Genomic DNA, 22,061 nt, shown 5'->3' with positions numbered 1-22,061 from the left:
TCACCAATAACCTGTACAACTGCAACATGACTTGTCAACTTCTATACTCATTGCTCTGACTGACAAAGATAGATGTGCCAAACGCCATCTTCATTGGCCTATCTACCTGTGACTCCACTTTCAGAGAACCGTGCACCTGAAATCCAAGGTCCCTCTGTTCCACTGCACTCCTTAAGGCCCTACCATTCTCCATGAAACTCCTACCTTGATTTGACTTTCCAAAATGCAGCACCTCACACTTAGTTGTATAAATCTTCGAGTAAAAAATGAGGTCTGCAGATGCTGGAGATCACAGCTGCAAATGTGTTGCTGGTCAAAGCACAGCAGGCCAGGCAGCATCTCAGGAAATGCTCGAAACGTCGAATTCTCTATTCCTGAGATGCTGCCTGGCCTGCTGTGCTTTGACCAGCAACACATTTGCAGCTTAGCTGTATAAACTCCATTTACCATTTCTCAGCCCACTTTCCTAGCTGATCAATATCCTGTTGTAATTTCCAAAAACCTTCCTCACTGTCTACGTTACCTCCTATTTTAGTATCATCTTGTCTTCAAATAAGTGATTGCTAAGATAGTAGGTCCCTTGATTTTAGTTTTCCAAAGTTCTGGAAAGGGGCAAGCAGTGAGGAAAATAGTAAATGTAACTCCTTTTTTCAAGAAATGAGAAAGACAAAAAGTAGGAACCCAAAAGCTGGTTAGCTTAATGTCGATTTTAAGGAAAATGTTGAAATATGTAACTAAGGATGTTATAGCAAGGCACTTAGTAAATCTCAATGCAATCAGACAGCATCAACATGGGAAGGGGACATTATGCTTGATTAACATATCAGTGTTCTTTGAGGAGCCAACAGGGAATGTAGTGGAATTAGATTCCCAGAAGGAAAAGGTACCACATCAATGTTTACTGCATAAAATAAGAGCTCATGTTGTAGGGGGTTACATATTTAAATGGCTATGGTTTTGGAAAAGTTTCATTGTGTTGGGCATGTTATGTGAGTGGGCAGATGAACTATGATGTGGATAAATGTGAGGTTACCCACTTTGATAGCAAGAACAGAAGTCAGATTATCATCTGAATGGTAGTAAATTGGAAAAGGGGGAGGTGCAATTCGACCTTGATGTCCTTATACACCAGTCAGAAACGTAATGATGCGGGTGCAGCAGACAGTGAAGTAGGCGAATGACATGTTGGCCTTCATAGTGTGACGATTCAAGAAAAGAGCAGGGATGTCGTTCCACAATTGTACAGGGCCTTGGAGTAGTGCATGCAGTTTTGGTCTCATTATCCAGAAAGAGCATTCCACCCAGCCGACCCCCCATCCCCCACACTATCCTTATAATCCTGCCTTTCCCATAGTGATTCCATCTATCCTGATCCCTGGATACTATGGGCAAATTAGCATGACCAATCCACCTAACCTGCACAGGTTTGGACTGCGGGAGGAAATCGGAGGATCCAGAGCAAACTCACACAGGTATGGAGAGAAGGTGCAAGGGTCTGATCACTTAGTACTGAAAGGAGAGGAAATTACTTCATTCAGAAATGTTTAAAATTGTCTACTCCAGAGGTTTGTGGGTGCTTCATCACTGAATAGATTGAAGGCCAGAAGAGAAAGAATTTTGGTTTCTGAAGGATTCAAAGGCTATGGTGAGCAAGTGGAAAAATGGAATTGAAGCCCACAATCAATTGGGATCATACTGAATGCCAGAAAAGCTGTATACTCCAGCACCCAGTTTTTGTGTTCTTTTTATGTTTTGTAGTCCTATCCATCTTATAGAACAAAGAACATAGAACATAGAACAGTACAGCACAGTACAGGCCATTCAGCCCTCGATGTTGTGCTGACCTATTATCCTACTCTAAGATCAAACAAACCTTCTAACCCTTCATTTTACTATCATCCATGTGCCTATCATCCAAGAGTTGCTTAAATGTCCCTAATATCTCTGAATCTACTACCACCGCTGGCAGTGCATTCTATAAAACCACCAATCTGTGTGTAAAGAACCAACCTCTGAAATCTCCCCTGAACCTTCCTCCAATCCCTTTAAAATTATGCTCCCTCGTGATAGACATTTCCACTTGGGAAAAAATCTCTAACTATCACACAGTGGTTAGCACTGCTGCCTCACAGCGCCTGTAGACCCGGGTTCAATTCCCAACTCAGGCGACTGACTGTGTGGAGTTTGCACGTTCTCCCCGTGTCTGCGTGGGTTTCCTCCGGGTGCTCCGGTTTCCTCCCACAGTCCAAAGATGTGCGGGTCAGGTGAATTGGCCAAGCTAAATTGCCCGTAGTGTTAGGTAAGGGGTAAATGTAGGGGTATGGGTGGGTTGTGCTTCGGCGGGTCGGTGTGGACTTGTTGGGCCGAAGGGCCTGTTTCCACACTGTAAGTCTAATCTGAAATCTGATATCTACTCATGCCTCTCATTATCTTGTACACCTCCATCAATTCATGTCTCATCCTTCTTCACCCTAATGAGAAAAGCTCTCCAGTCCAGACAGCATCCTGGTAAATCTGCTCTACATCCTCTCTAAAGCTTCTACATCCTTCCTATAAAGATGCTACCAGAACTGAACACAACATTCCAAGTGTGGTCTAACCAGGGCTTTATAGAACTGCAACATAACCTCATGGCTCTTAAACTCAAGACTTCTGCTGATAAAAGCCAACACATCATACGCCTTCTTAACAACCACACCAATGCACATAGCACTTTTGAGGGATCTATGGACATGGACCCCAAGATCCTTCTGTTCATTCACAATACCAAGAGTCCTGCCTTCAACCCTGTAAACTACATTCAAATTCAATCTTCCAAAATTAATCACTTCATACTTTTTGAGATTGAACTCCAGCCCTCCACACTATCAACAACTCTACCAGCCTTCTTATTATTGACCAACTTACTAACTCACCCTTCCACTTCCTCATCCAAGTCATTTATAAAAATCACAAAGAGCAAAACAGATCCCTGCAGAAGACCACTAGTCACCAAGCTCCAGGTTGAATACTTTCCATCTAGCACTATCCTCTGTCTTCTATGGGTCAGCCAATTCTATATCCCTGGATATAGAAATTTCCCTGGATCCCATGCCTCCTTAATTCCTGAATGAGCTTACCATAGGAAACCTTATCAAATGTCTTACTAAAATCCATGTACATCACATTCACTGCTCTACCTTAATAAATGTGTTTTGTCACATCCTTAAAGAATTCAGTAGCACTTGTGAGACATGACCTCCGCCAACAAAGCCATGCCAACTATTTCTAATCAAACTATGTTTTTCTAAATAATCATAAATCCTGTCTCTCATAAATCCTGTCTCTCTCTACAATAATTTGCCCCCAACCCCCTAGCCCTAAGACTGACAGGTCTGTAATTTCCAAGGTTATCTCTATTCCCTTTCTTCAACAAGGGAATAACATTTGCCGCTCTCCAATCATCCGGTACTACTCCAGTGGATAGTGAGAATGCAAAGATCATCATCAAAGGTGCAGTAATCTCTTCCCTCGCTGCCAGTAGTAACTTTGAGTATATCCCATCTGGCCCAGGGGACTTATCTATCGTCATGCTTTTCAAAAGCTTCCAGCACATTCTCCTTCTTAACATCAACCTGATCGAACATATCAGCCCATGTAACGCTGTACTCACAATGACAAGGTCTCTCCCATTAGTGAATACTGAAGCAAAGTATTCATTAAGGACTTTCCCTACCTCTTCCAACTCCAGACACAAGTTCCCCTCTCTAAATCTGATTGGCCCTACCCTTACTCTGTCCATCCTCTTGTTCCTCACGTAAGTGTGGAATGCCTTATGGTTTTCCTTCATGCTACTTGCCAAGGCTTTTTCATGCCACCTTCTAGCTCTCCTAAGTCCATTCTCCTAGTCCTTCCTGGCTACCTGTCTAATCTTTGCTTCCTCAACCTTAAGTAAGCTTCCTTCTTCTTCTTGACTAGTAGGTCCACATCTCTTGTCATCCAAGATTCCTTCACACTACCATCCCTTCCTTGCCTCAGTGGGACAAAGCTATCTAGAACTGGCAGCAAGTGCTCCCGAAACAACTTCCACATTTCTGTCATGCATTTCTCTGAGAATATCTGTTCCCAATTTATGCTCCAGAGTTCCTGCCTAATTGCAATCCCTCTCCCCCAATTAAATACTTTCCCATACTGTCTGCTCCTATCCCTCTCCATGACTATAGTAAAGGTCAGGGAGTTGTGATCACTATCGCCGAAATGCTCTCCCACTGAAAGATCTGACACCTAACCTGGTCTGTTGCCACACACCAAATCCAATGTGGCCTTCCCTCTAGTTGGCCTATCTACATATTGAGTCAGGAATCCTTCATGGATACACCTGACAAAATCTGCTCCATCCAAACAATTTGCATTAAGAAGGTTCCAATCGATATTAGAGAAGTTGAAGGCACCCATGCCAACAACCCTGTTACTTCTGCACCTTTACAAAATCTGTCTCCCAATCTGCTCCTCTGTGTCTCTGTTGCTATTGGGCGTCTATAGAAAACTCTCAGTAAGGTGACTAACACTTTCCTGTTTCTGACTTCCACCCATACTGACAAATGTCTTGATCGCCAACTTCTTCCTCTTATTAAAGTACAGAACAATACAGATACTTGAGTCTATGTGTTACACAGTTATTCACTCAGAGGATTAGCACCCCATTAAATCAGATATTTGCAACCCAACTTCATCTCACATGACACTTATACCAAACTTTCTTGGACTATCAATCCAGATAGGAGAAAGTGAGGACTGCAGATGCTGAAGGTCAGAGTCAAAAAGTGTGGTGCTGGAAAAACACAGCTGAGCATCGGATGCTGCCTGACTCACTGTGCTTTTTCAGCACCACACTTTTTGAATCAATTCAGATATGCTGTTTTGGAATCAATGATATACAAGGGGCCTCTTTTAAACATGAGAACAACAGGAACAGCAAGTTTAATTCATATGCTGTGCCTAACATTGTGAAACACTCCAAGATCTGCCTGTATTGCTCGTAAGGCAAAGCTTTTCACTGTGCCTCGGTACATGTGACAATAAATTCAATTCAATTCAAGATCCTTCAAAGAAGTGTTATTTGATAATATTTTACACTCAGTCACATAAACAGAATTTTGTTTACTAATCAGGTTATGAATCATAGTAATTTTCTAGCCCAGAGAGTTGCAGAAGTATGACTGAAGTAGAGATTGAGAGCTTTCTAAATTCTAATGACACAAATGAACATGGGAAAAGCAGAAAGGGAGAGGAATTGAATTAGATGATTAGCCATGACTGTATTGATTGCAAAGCAGGTTTAATGGGCTGAAAGACTTACTCCTCATCCAATATTCCTCTTTAAATTCTATTGAATTACTAAATGCTGCTATCCAAAAGCCACAAAGCAAAAACGGCAGCAAAAATGTTCATGATCTAAAATTATTGAACTCAATGTCGAATCCAGAAGCTTGTAAAATCAGAGCACATTGGTTGCACTTGGGAACTGAGCAGAATGGTCTGCAAGCAATCATCTAATCCACATTGTGTAGAAAAGACCAGATTTTGAGCAGTGAGCACAAGACATGAAACTTTTCTTGTTCCCTAACAGACACGCATAATGTGGGAGAAACTGTAGCATTTACGGTGAGAGAAACAGAAGTAACATTTTGACTTCAATATGACTCTTCTTCAGATCAACTGAAGTGCCTGATTGCTTTTGTGAATTACAGTGTTCACACACATCAGATAATAGTGATATCATGTGATTAATGTGTCTTTATCATGGGTAGCTTTCCAAAAATGCAGATCACTAATCTCTTGCACAGCAAGGTCTTCAGATAAAAGCAAGATCTATAGTTTTAAGTGTAATGGACCATACAGCATTGAACATGAGAGAGACAATGTTAAGGTGCTTTTATAAAGCTGCTTGCAAATATATTTTCTTAAATTTCAAACCTTCAGAAAGCAACCAGTGTCTTTTATGGGGTATTTTAGGTTATCACTTATCACTCCTGATAGACAGACTGATGTACAGTGATTATATTTTCCTATTAAATCTCACCAGCATATCCACACTGTCTAGTATGTAAGTCAGTATTGTTGTGCCCTTATTTTTATGTTCAAATTCCAAAAAGTGTATGTGAAATTCCTCCTGTCAATAATTGTACTGAAAATGTTGTTATCAGTCCAAAATATGGAATTGCCCTCCCCTTAACAGGGAGGCCAGAATTGAATGTGACTTTTTTAATTCTGCACATTCCTAAATTTAAACTGTTAAATAATGTGATGTTGTTCATCACGGAAATACAGTTCTTGTTAAAAGATCTGGACCAGGAATAAATGTGTTACATAAAAGCTATGCTGTTTTCTTCCAGAAAATGCAATTCAGGAAAGATACCAGTCTATTACTACAATTAGATTTTAAAAATCATGACTTGAAATAAATCACAAATAGAACATATTGTTGATTTTGTAATTACAAGCAGAAAATATTCAGCAGATCAGACAGCATCTGTGAAGAGAAACAAAGTTAGTATGTTGGGTTAATTATGACATTTGATAGAAATGCTGCACTTAGGTATTTTCTATTCAAGCTGTTCAGAGATTCTATCATAAATCTCTGGAGCAGCTGGCTCTCAAACCCAGGCTTAAAGGTATGGCCATTACCATTGCAATGTAAGAGCCCTAGAAATGCTGCACTTCTTTGAAATCATTAATGGCACACAAACTGATTCAATAGTTATTTAGTAGTCTATATTGATAAGTGGAAGTACTTGAGAACAGCAATGGTTGACTGCTAACAATGTTGCTAGGCTAACAGCTATAAGGGTACAGGTTCATATTTCCTTGAAAGTGAAGTCACAAGTAGATAGAATAGAGGAAGGTATTTTGTACTCATGCCTTTATTGATCAGTGCATTGAGTATAGGAGTTGAGAAGTCATGTTACAGCTGTACAGGACATTGGTTAGGCCACCTTTGGAATGCTATGTTCAATTCTGGCCTCCCTGCTATAGGAAAGATGTTGTGAAACTTGAAAAGATTTACAAGGATGTTGCCAGTGTTGGAGGGTTTGAGCTATTGGGAGAGGCTGAATAGGCTGGGGCTGTTTTCCTTGAAGCGTCAGAAACTAAGGGATTACAGAGGTTTATAAAATCATGACCTCAATGAACTCCAGTAAGAGTCAATCCCTTCTGAAGGAAAAAAATTTGAGAGAGGGTTTTGCCTGTTGCTACTTTGGAGGCATCCTCAACATCTCTACTAGATCTCTGCCATTACATCCTGTGTTTCTTTCTAGCTAATAGAAATAAAACTGAAATGTAAAGCAGGGTGCCTGTTCACTATCACCTGCTTTGCACTATCTTACAATGTGAAGATCCACTCTAGTGTGTTCAACATTACATTTCATTTTTTAAAAGGTCAGGTAGATGTTAAGTCACATTGAAATGGCAGGTAGAATGGTGAAATGAAGGGTTCCTCCTGTATTTTGTTGCTGTATTAAATTATTAATCATAGTTGTGACAGTTGAGGGTATTCAAAAACAGAGACCAGTCATTCATCTGCTGAGCTGTATTGGAGCTTCCTTTTCACAGATAGAATCATAAGGTAGAGTTAACAGAAAGGAAAAAAAAAAGAATTCTTTCCACCTAAAGAAGCTCCCCTCTAGTTTAAAATATGAAGAAGTTCATTTGTTAACAGAAGTGTGTGAGGTTTCAGTATGGTTTGGACAAGAGGAACCAAATACAGCATTTAGAATGGATATACTCTAGCACTTGGCACACTGTGGTTTAAATGACATAGTTTCATAAGCAAATAAAGAACTTGCATTTGCAAAATTAAAAATGTGTGTCATGGGCCCATTATTGGTATGTGCTTTATGTGTAAATCTGTTAAGCAAAACATTATTCAATACGTTTTACTGAACAGAAGAAAATGCTTTTGTATGGCATTACAAAATCTACTCAGAATAATAGAATACACAATCAATTGATATTAAGTAGACTGCTGTTCCAAATTTAGGTCACAAATGACAGGAAAGGTTCAGTGGCATCAATCACTCACACAGAGTCTGAGCGTCTTACTTTTAGGAGAATTTGCTTAAACTGCACGACAGTATAAACAAGGGTGTGACTATAAACCCCCTCATGACTTGAACCAAATATTCATACAGTTTAATTTCTTGTACCCCACAAAATTCTTAGTTTTATCCTTCTGTGTCTCTACCCTCAATGAATTTCAAACACAACATGACATTGAACTCTTCTTCACTTGCCTCCACCTCCGAGCCAATTTCTTTGGACAAGAATCCTCTCTCTGGCCCACAAACCCATTTCCAAACACTGTCCCTCTATCTGGTCCCTTCCCTCTGGCCATTTACTTGCACTCAACCTGTTCATCAGAGAAACACCGTGAGATTGATTGTCTTAATTTCGCTGCCCCTTCATTCATTCCAATCTATCTCCCTCTGAACTGACTGCACTCTGTCAGATCTAACCCCGACTTTGTAATTAAGTCTGCCAACAAGGGTGGTGCTGTTGTTGTCCAGTATTCTGATCTTTATATTGTGGAGGCTGAGCGCCAGCTCTCAGATACCTTCTCCTATTTGCATCTGGACCATGACCCCACCATAAAACATCAGGCCATTGTGTCAACTATGGTCACTAATCTCATTTCATCTGGTGATCATCCCACCATTGCCACTATGTTCATAGTCTCCCAACGCTGCACAGCTCACTTCTACCTCCTTCCCAAAATCCACTAACAGAACTGCCTAGGTAGACCCAATGTTTCTGCTCCACAGAACTCATCTCTTCCGACCTCGACTTGATTTTTTTTCTCCTCTTGCCCAGTCCCTTCTCACTCACATTTGTGATTCCTCTGTTGCTTTACATCAGTTTCAGAATTTCCAGTTTGTGGGTTCCTCTTTACTGTAAAACTGTAATTACTTTGCATATCCATCCTCCACCAGAATGGGCTCAGAGTTCTCTGCTTCTTTCTGAACCATCCACATCTATCACCACTTTCCTCCACCTGGCTGAGCTCATCCTCACTGAGTAACTTCTTTTTTAACTTCTCTCACTTACTTCAGGTTAAAAGAGCAGTCATGGGTACCTGCGTGGTTATGTCTATCTCTTCGTGAGGTACATGGAACATTTCTTGGCCCCCACAATTCTTTCTCTGGTATATTGATGACATCATCAGTGCGGCTTCCCTCTTTCATTTGGAAGTGGAAAAGCTTATCAATTTTGCTTTTAATTTCCACATTGCTTTCATCTTCACCCGGTCCATCTCTGACTCCTCCATTCTGTTCCTTGACATCTCTGTTTCTATTCGTGGTGATAGACAAGCCACCAACATTGAGTATAAACCCACCAACTCTCACACTTACTTTGATTGGACATCCTCACACTCTGCTTCCTATAAAGACTCTATTCCATTCTCTCAGTTTGTCTGTCACATTTACCAGGTTCTACAAGGGGACCTCTGAAATGTCCACCTTCTTCCTCAACTGAGGATAGCCTACCACTGTGGTTAACAAGGCTCTTAGCCATGTCCAATCTCATCAAACTTCAGCTTTCACCCCCTCTGCTCCTTCCAAAAACAGTGATAGGGTGCCCTGGTCCTGATTTACCAGCCTACCAGCATTCACATCCAAAGGATCATTAGCCACAATTTTTGCCACCTCCACTGAGATGCCAACACCAGAGACATATTCCACTGCCCTCCCTTGTCAACTTTACATGGGGACTGTTCACTCCAGGACACCTTGGTCCACCCCTCCTCCATTCCGAACACCACCCCACATACTCATGGCAGCTACCCATGCAAAGGCAGAAGGTGTAATACTTGTCTGTTTACTTCCTCCCTCCTCACTATCCAAAGTCTCAAATACACCTTCCATGTGAAGCAACACTTGACCTACACTTCACTCAATCTAGTCTACTGTATTCTCTGTTCATTATATAATCTCCTGTTCACTGGTGAGATAAAACTCAGACTGGACGACCACTTTGTGAACACTTATGTTCTGTCCACAATACTGATCCTGAACCTTCAGTTGCCTGCCACTTCAATACACTACCACGTTCCCTGTCTCAGGCGTGTTGCAGTTCTCCAGCGAAGCTCAGTGTAAGCTGGAAGAACAGGATCTCATTTTTCGCTTGGGAACACTGCAGCCTTATGGATTCAATATCATGTTCAATAATTTTAGAGTCTGAGTACTTTCTTTTATGTCCTCACACCCACCTCCACACACATGAGCTGCCACCACAACCAAACCATTGTCAGTTATATGGTCCCCATTAGCAGCTCTTGATTCTCCCAGGCTAACCTTTCTCCATTTCTTTGTCTGCCCAACTGCTGTTAGTCATGAAGTTATAGAGCTGTATAGCAGGGAAACAGACCCTTTAGTCCAAACCATCCATGCTGAGCAGATATCCTAGATAAAACTAGTCGCATTTGACAGCATTTGGTGGAAGTCCCTCTAAACCCTTTCTATTCATATACTGATCCAGATGCCTTTTAAATGTTATAATTGTACGAGCCTCCACCACTTCCTCTGGCAGCTCATTCCATACACACACCGCCTTCTGCATGAAAAAGTTGCACCTTAAGTCCTTTTTAAATCTTTCCCCTCTCAGTTTAAACTTATGCATGCTAGTTTTGGACTGCCCCACCCTGGGAAAAAGACCTTGTCTATTTACCTGGCGATCTCTCTCTGCAATCTATCTCCACTTACTGTTTGCTCTCTCTCCCCTCCCCAATCCTCTCTTCAACATCAACTTTTCCTAGCTACAGTCAATTCTAAAGAAGGGTCACTGGACCTAAAATGTTAACTCCGCTTTCTCTCCACAGAAACTGCCAAGCTTGTTGAGTTTCTCCAGCAATTTCTGTTTTTATTTCATTTTTTATATCACTTGGAATATGAACTAAACAAACATAGAAACAGTATGGATTGACAGGAATCATAACAGGAAAAAAACAAGGTAAACAAACTGTTTACATTAGTTGGGATTCCAAAAATTAGGGCCAGACCGTTCGGGAGAGATTTTAAGAAACATAGGGATGGCAGATGCTTGGAATTCCTTTCCATAAATGGCAGTGGATTTTGGATCAGTTATTAATTTAAATCTGAGAGAGATAATCTTTTGTTAAACAAAGGTATTTAAAGATATAGGTCAAAGGCAGCCCTTTGAAGTTAGGCAACAGATCAACCATTTGATTGCATTGAATGATGGAACAGGCTCGAAAAGCTGAATAGACCATTCCTGTTTCTATGTTCCTACTTAATTGTTTTATTTTACTGAGGTGGCATACAGAGAAATAGTTATGACCAGTTCACTTAATTCAATCAGTACAACTTACCTTCATGATACAAACTAAATAACATGTCATGGTTTTCTACATCAGAGTGTAATCTTTGTCAACTATTAGTCATTTGACTTTACAATATGTAGTCTTTCCTTTCAAGCATGTTCCCCATCTCAAAGCCAGCTAAATTGACAATCGTGACTTCCTTTTGAGAAAGGCAATGCTCTGGAGGAGGACAAAACCCAAGACTGCTAGGGAGATGTAGCTGGGCTGGAGGGAGTGTATACCTGGATCTTCAGGGACAGTATAATCTCATCACAAGTGGAGTCGGGCATTGATTCCTGGAGGGGAAATCAATCTAAAGTCATGTTGAGGGGGTGTAATCTCCAAGTCTTGGTCTTGGCCCAGAGTGGGGAAGGCATGATTGTTGGGAGGGGATGGGGAGGGAGGTGGAGGCGTTGCTAAATCCCCTGGAAACTGGTGGATAGGAAAGGAAGAAGGGTAGATTATTGGTCCAGTAGGAAACACTTCTTGAGCCATAAACCATGCTGAAAAGAACTATCTTCCACAAAGTAGGCCTCATTTCCCATAGTTGCTGGGGTGAAACCTTAAAGATAGGTTAAATATCAGACACATAGCCTCAATATAACAATTACATGCTTAAGGAAGCTAGCTAATTGCCTGTCCCACTAAAACTGGAAGAGGTCAGGTTGGGACGGGTTTGTGAGGATAGAATTACCCCAACAGCTCACATCAATCATTTTTCATGGTAACTGGAAAAAGATGTTGAGACTTAACATTTATGGGCAAGGTCAGTGCTGGGGAAAATAATGTGGGGTGGTGGAAAACAGAAGGAATGAATCGGGTCAAGAGGTCTAAAATATTTTGGAGGGCAGCAGTGATTAAATGGCTAAAGGTATGAAAGATATAAGGCAAAAGAGATTGGTAATGAACCAGTAAAGAAACAAAATGTAAGTTGGAACAGCAGAATCATTACCAGCACCAAAAAGTAGGAGTTTTGATTATGATCTCAGATTACTAAGTACAATACTGAATGCAGATGGTTGTAAAGTACCTCATTAAAAAATATGATGCTATTCCTTAAATTTCTGTTGAACTTCATTGGAACAGGGAGGACAACAAAGACAGTGAACTCAGAGTTGGGTGAAAAATTAAAGGGATAAGGGGTCAGTCTTTGAAGTCATCCTTACAGACTCAATGTAGTTCAGCAAAGCAATTTTCCAAATTGTTGATGGGTCTCTATCCTAGGCAACACATGGATTAGGAGACCGGGCAGGAAAGTGGAGGAGAGACCAAGATGACATCAGCTATGATTGTATCAAATGGTGGAACAGGCTCAAGGGGCTGACTTTCCTACCCCTGCTCTTAGTTCTTATGTTGAGTACAGCATACTAAATTGCTGTTTTACCTGAGAGGTTTGTGAAATGTTCTGATTATTCAGAAAAGTTATCAAATTGCTTAATATTTAGCCATCAGCAAACTGGTTGAAGGTATCACTGACAGTGTAATCAAGCAGCACTTACATTGCAATAACTTTTCACAGATGGTTAAGTTGCCAAGTTTCCAGCAGCATCACTCAATCCAGTCGTCATTACAGACTTGCTCCAAATATTGACAAAAGAGCTCAACTCAAGACATCAGGGAGAGTAACTGTCCTTCACATGAAGGCAGTGTTAAACTGAGACTGGCACTAAGGAGCTTTAGCAAGACCGAAGTCAATGGGAAAACAACTACTTAGCATCTGGAGTTTAGGTGTACTTTTAACTGAATGGTTTACATTTTACTTATTTTAGTAATATTATTACGCTTTTTTTTCCAAATTTCTTCTCTGGGAAAAGGATCAAAAATATGAAACTTGCCTATGCACTGTATATTATTATTAATTAAAGTCTGTCAATCAATAATTTGCTCTTACTAGAACAGATGTTGAACATTCCAGGTGGCAACGCTATATTGTATTCTGTTAAACTTTGGGGGCCAGTTAGCTCAGATGACTGGTTTGCGATGCAGAGGGATAGCTAACAGCATGATTCCTACACTGGCTGAGGTTACCAGAAAGGGGTCTCCTTCTTAATCTCTCTCCTTGCTTGAGGCATGCTGACCCAAAGGTTAAACCATTACCAATTGTCTCTCCCTAACAATGAACAGCACAATGACAATTTTACATTTTTGTTAACCTTTGTGGTCACTGCTACCACCACGTCTGCATTGTCAAAGGTTATAAATAAATTTATAATGCTGTCCATGTACAATCTAGGCACTGGAAAATTATTTCTCAAATTTTTTTTAAATCTTACTGCAACCTACCAGGTTAATAACTTGTCTGTCAGTATAATAGAGCAAATTATACTGATTCAAACCACAACAGGTTAAATATTCCACACCTTAATTTGAGTGGAGGTAGGCTGAGTTTTCCTGGAAATTATGAGTTATTAGTGTGGTTGGATCATGACCCACATTCTCCTCGTTACCTGATATTACTGGTCGAATGTTAAATAATTTTAGGGGGAGTGGATCTCCTGGACATTAAAAACGATCACCTAAGCTCACTTTTATGTGAATGATTGGGCTTGTGGGGATTCTCTTTCAATATGGTTAGATATCAAAACCTCTTAGACAAAGTGCCCCCTTAGTAGTTTGCTGTTTTTGGACAAAATGAGGACAGTTAAGAAATATTGCCATAACCCAATAGTTATCAATACTGTTAAAGCATGGAGGGCAATTCAGCAGAGGGAAGGCAAGATTGGCAAAACATCTTTTCTTACACCTATAGTGGGTATGCTGGGATTTTCAACCAAGGTTGATGGATTCAGGATTCAAATATTAGGCAGCTAGGGATGTGTTTTACATGGATGATTTACTTGAGGGAGACACAATGATGCCTTCTGATCAGTTAGCGTGGAAATATGAGCTATCTAGGAAGGACCTCTCGTTTTTTTTCCAAATTAGGGATGTTATTCAAAAAAAGGCCATACTTTTGACTGATCCTTGCAAATCCGACGTAGAGAGGAGGGTGCTTGGTGTTCAGAGTACACTGTCTGTCAGCACTTTATATCATCAACCAGAGGGGGTTGGGGGGGGGGGGGGCTCCTCAGATGAGTTTGATCGACTTTGTAGGGTGTGGGAGAGAGAGCTAGGCATTGAGGTCTCCTCAGTGGCATGGGAAGATATTTGGGAAAATGCAAGAAAGATATCAATTTGCAATAGGACTCATGCTTTGCAGTTGAACATTCTCCACAGTGTCCACTTGGCTCTGGATCGTTTGTCAAAATTTAAGCCAGGGGTTTCTTCAACATGCCCCAAGTGTAAAGTTAGTACAGGCACTCTTACCCATTGTCTCTGGTCCTGTGGTAGGCTTCAAATATACTGGAGCACTGTGGTGGGTGAAATGAAGGGGATTTTGGGTGCAAGGGTGAATAAAGACCCAATTTCTCTTCTTCTTGGCCTGCCCACTATATTTCCTGTAGATTTGCATGAGAAAACACTTTTCAATGTGCTGAATTTCTGCACAAGAAAGAACATGCTGTTAGATTGGGTTCCAAAACTCCCCCAGGCCTGTTGGTTTGGAGTAAGATTATTATGGAGCATATCCCCTTGGATTTTCTTACAATTATGGTACACTGCAAAACTGAGAATTTCTATAAGAGATGATGGCCCTTTTTTGACTACTTGGACACAGATTTGTCTGCCATACTATTAAGGGCTTTCAATATAACCATAACGATTGTGCTTTATGAGTCTAATATCCAGAGAGGGAAAACTGCAAACATATGAATATGTGAAAATTACTGCTCTCGATATTCAAGGATTAGTGTTTTGTTTTGCTGAACTGTATTATTATTATTTATTGGTTTGTTGTTAGTTATTATTTATTTAATTAAATGGTTATTTGGGTTTTTATATATATTAATACATTTGTGCCTAAGGGCAGTTTGGGTTTTATAAATTTCTTTTTGTGTTCTTTCTTTGTATTGTTTTAAATTGTATTGTTTTGTATTTGTTGTAATATTACAAAAAATTTTAAATAAAATATATTTTTTAAAAATCTTAAGGTCTGAACTTGTGAAAATATAAATGACATATTACACCTTTCTCTAGCAGTCCATGGACAATCCATTATTGGGTTGCTAGATAGAATCCATGGCTTGGCAAATGATAGGTATATATGGAGCTGAAAAATGTGTTGCTGGAAAAGCGCAGCAGGTCAGGCAGCTTCCAAGGAGCAGGAGAATTGACATTTCGGGCATGAGCTCTTCTTCAGGAATGCCAAGCAGACTAAGATAAAAGGTAGGGAGGAGGGACTTGGATGAGGGGCATTGGGAATGCGATAGGTGGAAGGAGGTTAAGGTGAGGGTGATAGGCCGGAGAGGGGGTGGGGGCGGAGACGTCGGGAAGAAGATTGCAGGTCAAGAAGGCGGTGCTAAGTCCGAGGGTTGGGATTGAGATAAGGTGGGGGGAGGGGAAATGAGGAAGCTGGAGAAATCTGCATTCATCCCTTGTGGTTGGAGTGTTCCTAGATGGAAGACGAGGTGCTCTTACAGGTGCTGAGGAAGCCACATCTCCTTCCTCAGCACCTGTAAGAGTGCCTCATCTTCCGTCTAGGAACCCTCCAACCACAAGGGATGAATGCAGATTCTCCAGCTTCCTCATTTCCCCTCCCCCCACCTTATCTCAGTCCCAACCCTTGGACTCAGCACCGCCTTCTTGACCTGCAATCTTCTTCCCGACCTCTCCGCCCCCACCCCCTCTCTGGCCTATCACCCTCACCTTAACCTCCTTCCACCTATCGCATTCCCAGTGCCCCACATCCAAGACCCTCCTACCTACCTTTTATCTTAGCCTGCTTGGCATACTTTCCTCATTCCTGAAGAAGAGCTTATGCCCGAAACGTCGATTCTCCTGCTCCTTGGATGCTGCCTGACCTGCTGCACTTTTCCATCAACACATTTTTCAGCTCTGATCTCCAGTATCTGCGGTCCTCACTTTCTCATAGTTATATATGGAGCCATTGTCCACAAAAGGTCATAAGCATTTTTCTCCATTAAATAGAGACAATCAGTTTTGTGTAGCTTGAAGGCAGGTGCTCCACAAGTGTGGAGTAATGTGAGGATGCAGGCCTTCAGAAACTACAATAGGCAATACAAGGATTGAATCCTCACTGTTGGTTTCATTCTGCACACTGGTCATCTGGCCAACTGAGCTAACCAAAACCGTACACTGTCCCCCATCTCGAAGCCAAAGGTTGTTCCGGGAAAATGTTGGAGATGCTAGCAGCATGCTCCTCCTGCTCAGAAACAGTTTCAGCTCTTACCATTTGAGGCCTCTCCTGCTGTTGTGTCAGGTTTTACTGAGATAAGTGTCCATGGTAACACTCCACCCAATAGACTTTTAAATTAATTTGTTGCTTTGAATTCGGAGTGGACGATGCTGCTGATTTATATTCAGAGGAGAATATTCTTCCTGTGGTTTATCTTACAAACAATATACCCATTACTACACAGATCTTAAGATCTGATTTATGTATGACTCTCAAATCTGATCCAAGACGAATGAACATTATTCTTCTTTATTATCAACAAAATGTTTATCCCATCTAAACTTTGTGACTATTTGTTAAACATAAAGCAAATGGCATATTTATTGTTGAATATATTGAAGGGGATGCTAGAAAGTTTTACTTAGTATTTTATATCACATATTTCATGCTGTCCACAAAAAAAGAGAAGAGATTCAATCAGCCAATTCCCATCCATAAGTTTACTCTCCATCACCAGCAAACTGATGGAAGGTGCCACTGTCAGTATCATTAAGTAGCACCTACACTGCACAAGCCTGCTCACAGATGGTTAGTTTGCTCAGTTTCAACCAGACCATTCATTGCAGATGTCATTACTCCAAATGTTCGAAATATGGACAGAAGAGCTGAACTCCACAGGTGAGCTGAAAGTAGATGTCCTTGACATCAAGGCAGAATTGGACCAAGTAGAGCATCAATGAATCCTAACAATATTGAAGTCATTGGGAATACATGGAAAGACCTCTCCACTGGTTGGAATCATACCCAGTACAAAGGACAATGATTGTGTTTGTCAAAACCCAATCATCTCAGCCCCTGGATATTATGGCAGGAATTGCTCAAGGTTCTGTGCTAGGCCCAATCATCTTCACCTGTTTCACCAATGAGTTTTGCTCCATTATAAGGTCAAAGGATCAATAAGGAGTGCACAGCAGTCAGTACCATTCACAACTTAGTTGCCATGGAAAAACATTCAGGCTTAACTTGTTAAGCAGTAAATAACAGTCATGCCATACATGTCAGGCAATGATCATCTCCAACAAAAGAAAATCTAATGATCTCCCCATAATGTCCAAAAGCTTTACCATTGCTGAATGCCTCTCCTGCAAGTCAAGATTGGCCCAAAATTTAACTGGGCCAGCCATATGTATAATGGGGTTTACAGTAGCTGGTCAGAGGCTGGGAAATCTGTAGCTAGTAACTCAGCACCTGACTCCAAAAATCTATTTACCATCTACAAAACAAGACGTCTGATGCAATGCTGTGTTCTTGTACTACATGAGGGCAGCACCAGCAATGCTCAAGAAGCCAATACCATCAGGTCAAGACCAGCACCTTAAATATTCATCCCACTATGATCGTGCACAGTGGCACAGTGTGTACCATCTATAAGATGCACTACAGCAGCTCACCAAGCCTCCCACAACTGCATTTGTCAAATTTATGCTCTTTACGGTGGCATAGTGGTTAGCGCTGCTGCCTCACAGCACCAGAAACCCGGATTCAATTCCCGCCTCAGGCAACTGTCTGTGTGGAGCTTGCACATTCTCCCCGTGTCTGCATGGGTTTTCTCCGGGTGCTCCGGTTTCCTCCCTCAGTCCAAAAATGTGCAGTTTAGGTGAATTGGCCATGCTAAATTTTCATAGTGTTAGGTGAAGGGGTAAATGTAGGGGAATGAGTCTGGGTGAGTTGCTCTTTGGAGGGTTGGTGTGGACTTGTTGGACCGAAAGGCCTGTTTCCACACTGTAAGTAATCTAAAAAGACCACCTTGTAACACAAGGGCAGCAGATGTAAGCAAAGACAATTACCTGCAAACTCCTTTCTAAGGCACACGCAATCCTGATTTTGAATTGTATTGCCATAGATTCACTATAATTGTGCCAAAAGCCTGGAACTCTATTGCCAACAATGTATACCCATGCCACATGGTGCAAGAAGGTAACTCATCAAAACTCCCTCAAAGGCAACTAGGAAGAGGCAATCAATGCTGGCCTTGTCAGTGATAGTCACGTCCCAAAAAAGACTTTTTAAAAACTATTTACACAAACATTTTATGCAAATAAAACAATTTCTTCCATTAATCTGGAAATAATGAATATTTACTCCTTTTGGAGAGAAAACTCTGTTTTCTGTTATTGCTGAATCTTAGAACCATATGATACAGAAGTGGCCCTTCAGCCTATCTGTACTACTAAAAGTACACTACTACTTATATTAATCCCACTTTCCTACGCTAGGACCACAGCCTTAAATATTATGACACTGCAAGTGCTCAAGCAAGTACTTTTTAAAGATTGCAACATTTCCCACCTCAACTGCCCTCCAGGCAGTACATTGCAGATCTCCAACACACTCTGTGTGATAAAGCGTTTGCTCAAATCCCCTCTAAACATCCTTTCGCTTTAAAATTATGCCACCTTATTATTAACCTTTCCACGAAGAGAAACAGCTGCTTTCTATTCACCCTGCCAATGCAGTTCATCGTCTTTTACATCTCTATCAGGTCCCCCCTCAGCCTCAGCCTTCCCTGCTCTAAAGAAAACAACCTGAGCTTATTCATCCTCTCTTGTAGCTGAAATGTTCTATCCCCAGGTAACATCCTGATGAATTTCCTTTGTACCACCCTCTAGTGCAATCACATCCTTCCTATAGTGTGGAAACCGGACGGCACATTGTACTCCAGCTCTGGCCTAATCAAAATTCTGTACAGCTTCAACATGACTTCTTTTTGCTATTATTATCTATGCCACAACTGATAAAGGCAAGTGTTGCGTATTCTTTCCTAACTCCCCAATTAATCTTTGTTATGGACCACACCAAACTCCTTCAAAACATTCAGAAGATAGTCTAGACCCTAACTTTTTTTCTTATTTTCAAGGTAAATAAGGCAAGTGTCCCAGATGCAATTTGATTGGTCAAACTACCGGATTTAAAGAAAAACAAACTTATTCATCCACTATAGTTAAATGTCAATAAATAAAAGACCACATTGGAATAAAAACTCTATTGGAAACCTTGACAGAACATGAGATACAGTAACTGTTATTAATTAACTGTTCCAGTGTAGTTGGAGAAACTGAGGACTGCAGATGCTGGCAATCAGAATCAAAAAGTGTGACACTGGAAAAGCACAGTAGGTCAGGCAGCATCTGAGGAGCAGGAGAGTCAACATTTCTGACATAAGCCCTTCGTCAGGAATGTGTTCCAAAATAGTAACAGCTGAGAGAGGGAAAAAATAGTTTCCACGTCTTCAACTGCGGAATGCTAAAACTAAAAATCCTGGTTCTGTGTGTGGGAGCTTGACCACACCCATCCAGGCTACCTCTATTCTTCCCACTTAAAAAAATCTCAAGGCTTCACAAATTATTTATCTTCTCATAGACTGCTCATCACCCGTCCTGCAATTTCTCTTGAAAAGAAACCAGGACAAAGTGTACCTCTCAAAGCCACAGAATTGTCACAGCTGTTTTGCCACCTTCAGGGATCTGTAGACAAACACTCCAAGATCCCTCTGAGTTTCCTGGTGTGCTGTCATGCACTGACTACTCCCATGTCTTGCGCTTTGGAAGAAGGAACATCACTTCACATTTATCAACATCAAATTCCATTTGCCATTGATCTGCCCATCTGACCAATATATATCCTTCAGTTACCTAACACCTTCCTTTTTGTTGTCAGCCACCCGGCTAATTCTTGTTTCATCCATAAATTTGCTTATCATTCTCCCTTATATTCTCATCTACATTATTTATGAACATCATAAATATTAAGGGATCTAGCACTGGTCGCTGTGGAATGTCACTGGACACTGGCCTCCAGTCACACAAACAGCTTTCAAATAACACCTTCTGTCTCCTGTAACTAAGCTAATTTTGGATCGAACCTGACAACTTACCCTGGATGTTATGAGCTTTACATTTTTCAAATCAATTTTCCATGTCGGACCTTGTCAAAGGTCTTTCTGAAATGACATCAACTGGCCAATGCTCATCCAAACACTTGAACCCCTCCTTGAAAACTTCAACTAAAGTTGCTAGACATGCCCTCCCTCTAAAAACGCCATGCTGACTATTTCTGACCATAAACCTTACTTCTCTAAATGGAGATTAATTTTCTCCTTTGCTATTTTCTCTGATAGCTTCCTATTACTGATGTGTTAGTGCACTGGCCTATAATTCCTTGGTTTATCTCTAACATTCTTCTTGTAAAGTGGAACCATGTTATCTGTCCTCCAATCTTCTGGCACCACCACTGTAGCCAGGGGTGAGTTAGAAATTTGGGTCATGATCCCTGTAATTTCTTTCATCATCTCACAACAATCTGGAATACAACCTATCCAGATGTGGGAATGTAAATCTGCCAAAACCTCCAATAATTCCTCACTTCCAATATCAATCTACTCAAGAACTTCACAGTCCATCTTTTCAAATTTTGTACTTGCATCTTGCATCCTCCTCCTCAGTACAGATCGACGTGGCATACTCATTTAACACTCCACTAATATCTTATGGCTTCATGCACAGATTGCCCCTCATGTGTCTGACTCTCTGTGGTTATTCTCTTCCCCTGGATATATTTGTAGAATATCTTGGAATGCCCCATAATCTTGCCCACCGGTGTTTTCTTTCATGTCCCCTCTTTGCTGTTCCAATTGCTATCTTGAGCTCCCATTGCACTCTTTATACTTCACCAGAGCCTCCATTGTTTTGTTCTTTTTGTACCTATTGTATGTTTCTCTTTACCTTTTTCTCCAATCCTGACAGTTTGGTCTCCTGGGATTTGCATATCAGTGGGGAGTTATTCAGGAAAACAATGAGATGGGGGAGAAAAAGATTTTAGTTGAGATTTTAATTAAATGAAAATTGACATAAGGTGAGATGTTCAATGGAGGAGAAGTTGCTCGCAGAGAAAGGGGAGAGATGAAGATATGATTTAGAGATAAATCCAACATCAGTACTCTGAAAGTTTCAGCAAGCAATGGAAGGTGGGATAATATGTCACCAATGTCTCCTCTAGACTTGTGACTGTCAAACTATGCAGGCTGTACACATTCCTGAAGAAGGGCTTATGCCCGAAACGTCGATTCTCCTGCTCCTTGGATGCTGCCTGACCTGCTGCGCTTTTCCAGCAACACATTTTTCAGGCTGTACACAAGTCAGTCTTTTCAAACTTGTGGACAGAACATGCAGAAAAGAAGTTTGTGCACTTACACGGATTAGCCACGCATAACAGGAAACAGACTTCTCGATTGGCTTTCACCGTATAGACATTTCTCTTTCAATAAAGTCATCCATGATACTTTATTAACAAATGAATGTACATTTTGGATGAAAATGTGGAGGGAAACACTGACAACCAGTCAGCAGACAGAGATCGGGGAGATCCAGTGGACATAGTACACCTAGACTTTCAGAAAGTCTTTGATAAAGTCCCACA

Source organism: Hemiscyllium ocellatum, chromosome 10 (genome assembly GCF_020745735.1).
Source record: "Hemiscyllium ocellatum isolate sHemOce1 chromosome 10, sHemOce1.pat.X.cur, whole genome shotgun sequence".
NCBI classification, from domain to species: domain Eukaryota; kingdom Metazoa; phylum Chordata; class Chondrichthyes; order Orectolobiformes; family Hemiscylliidae; genus Hemiscyllium; species Hemiscyllium ocellatum.
Note: the sequence above shows the minus strand (reverse complement) of the source record.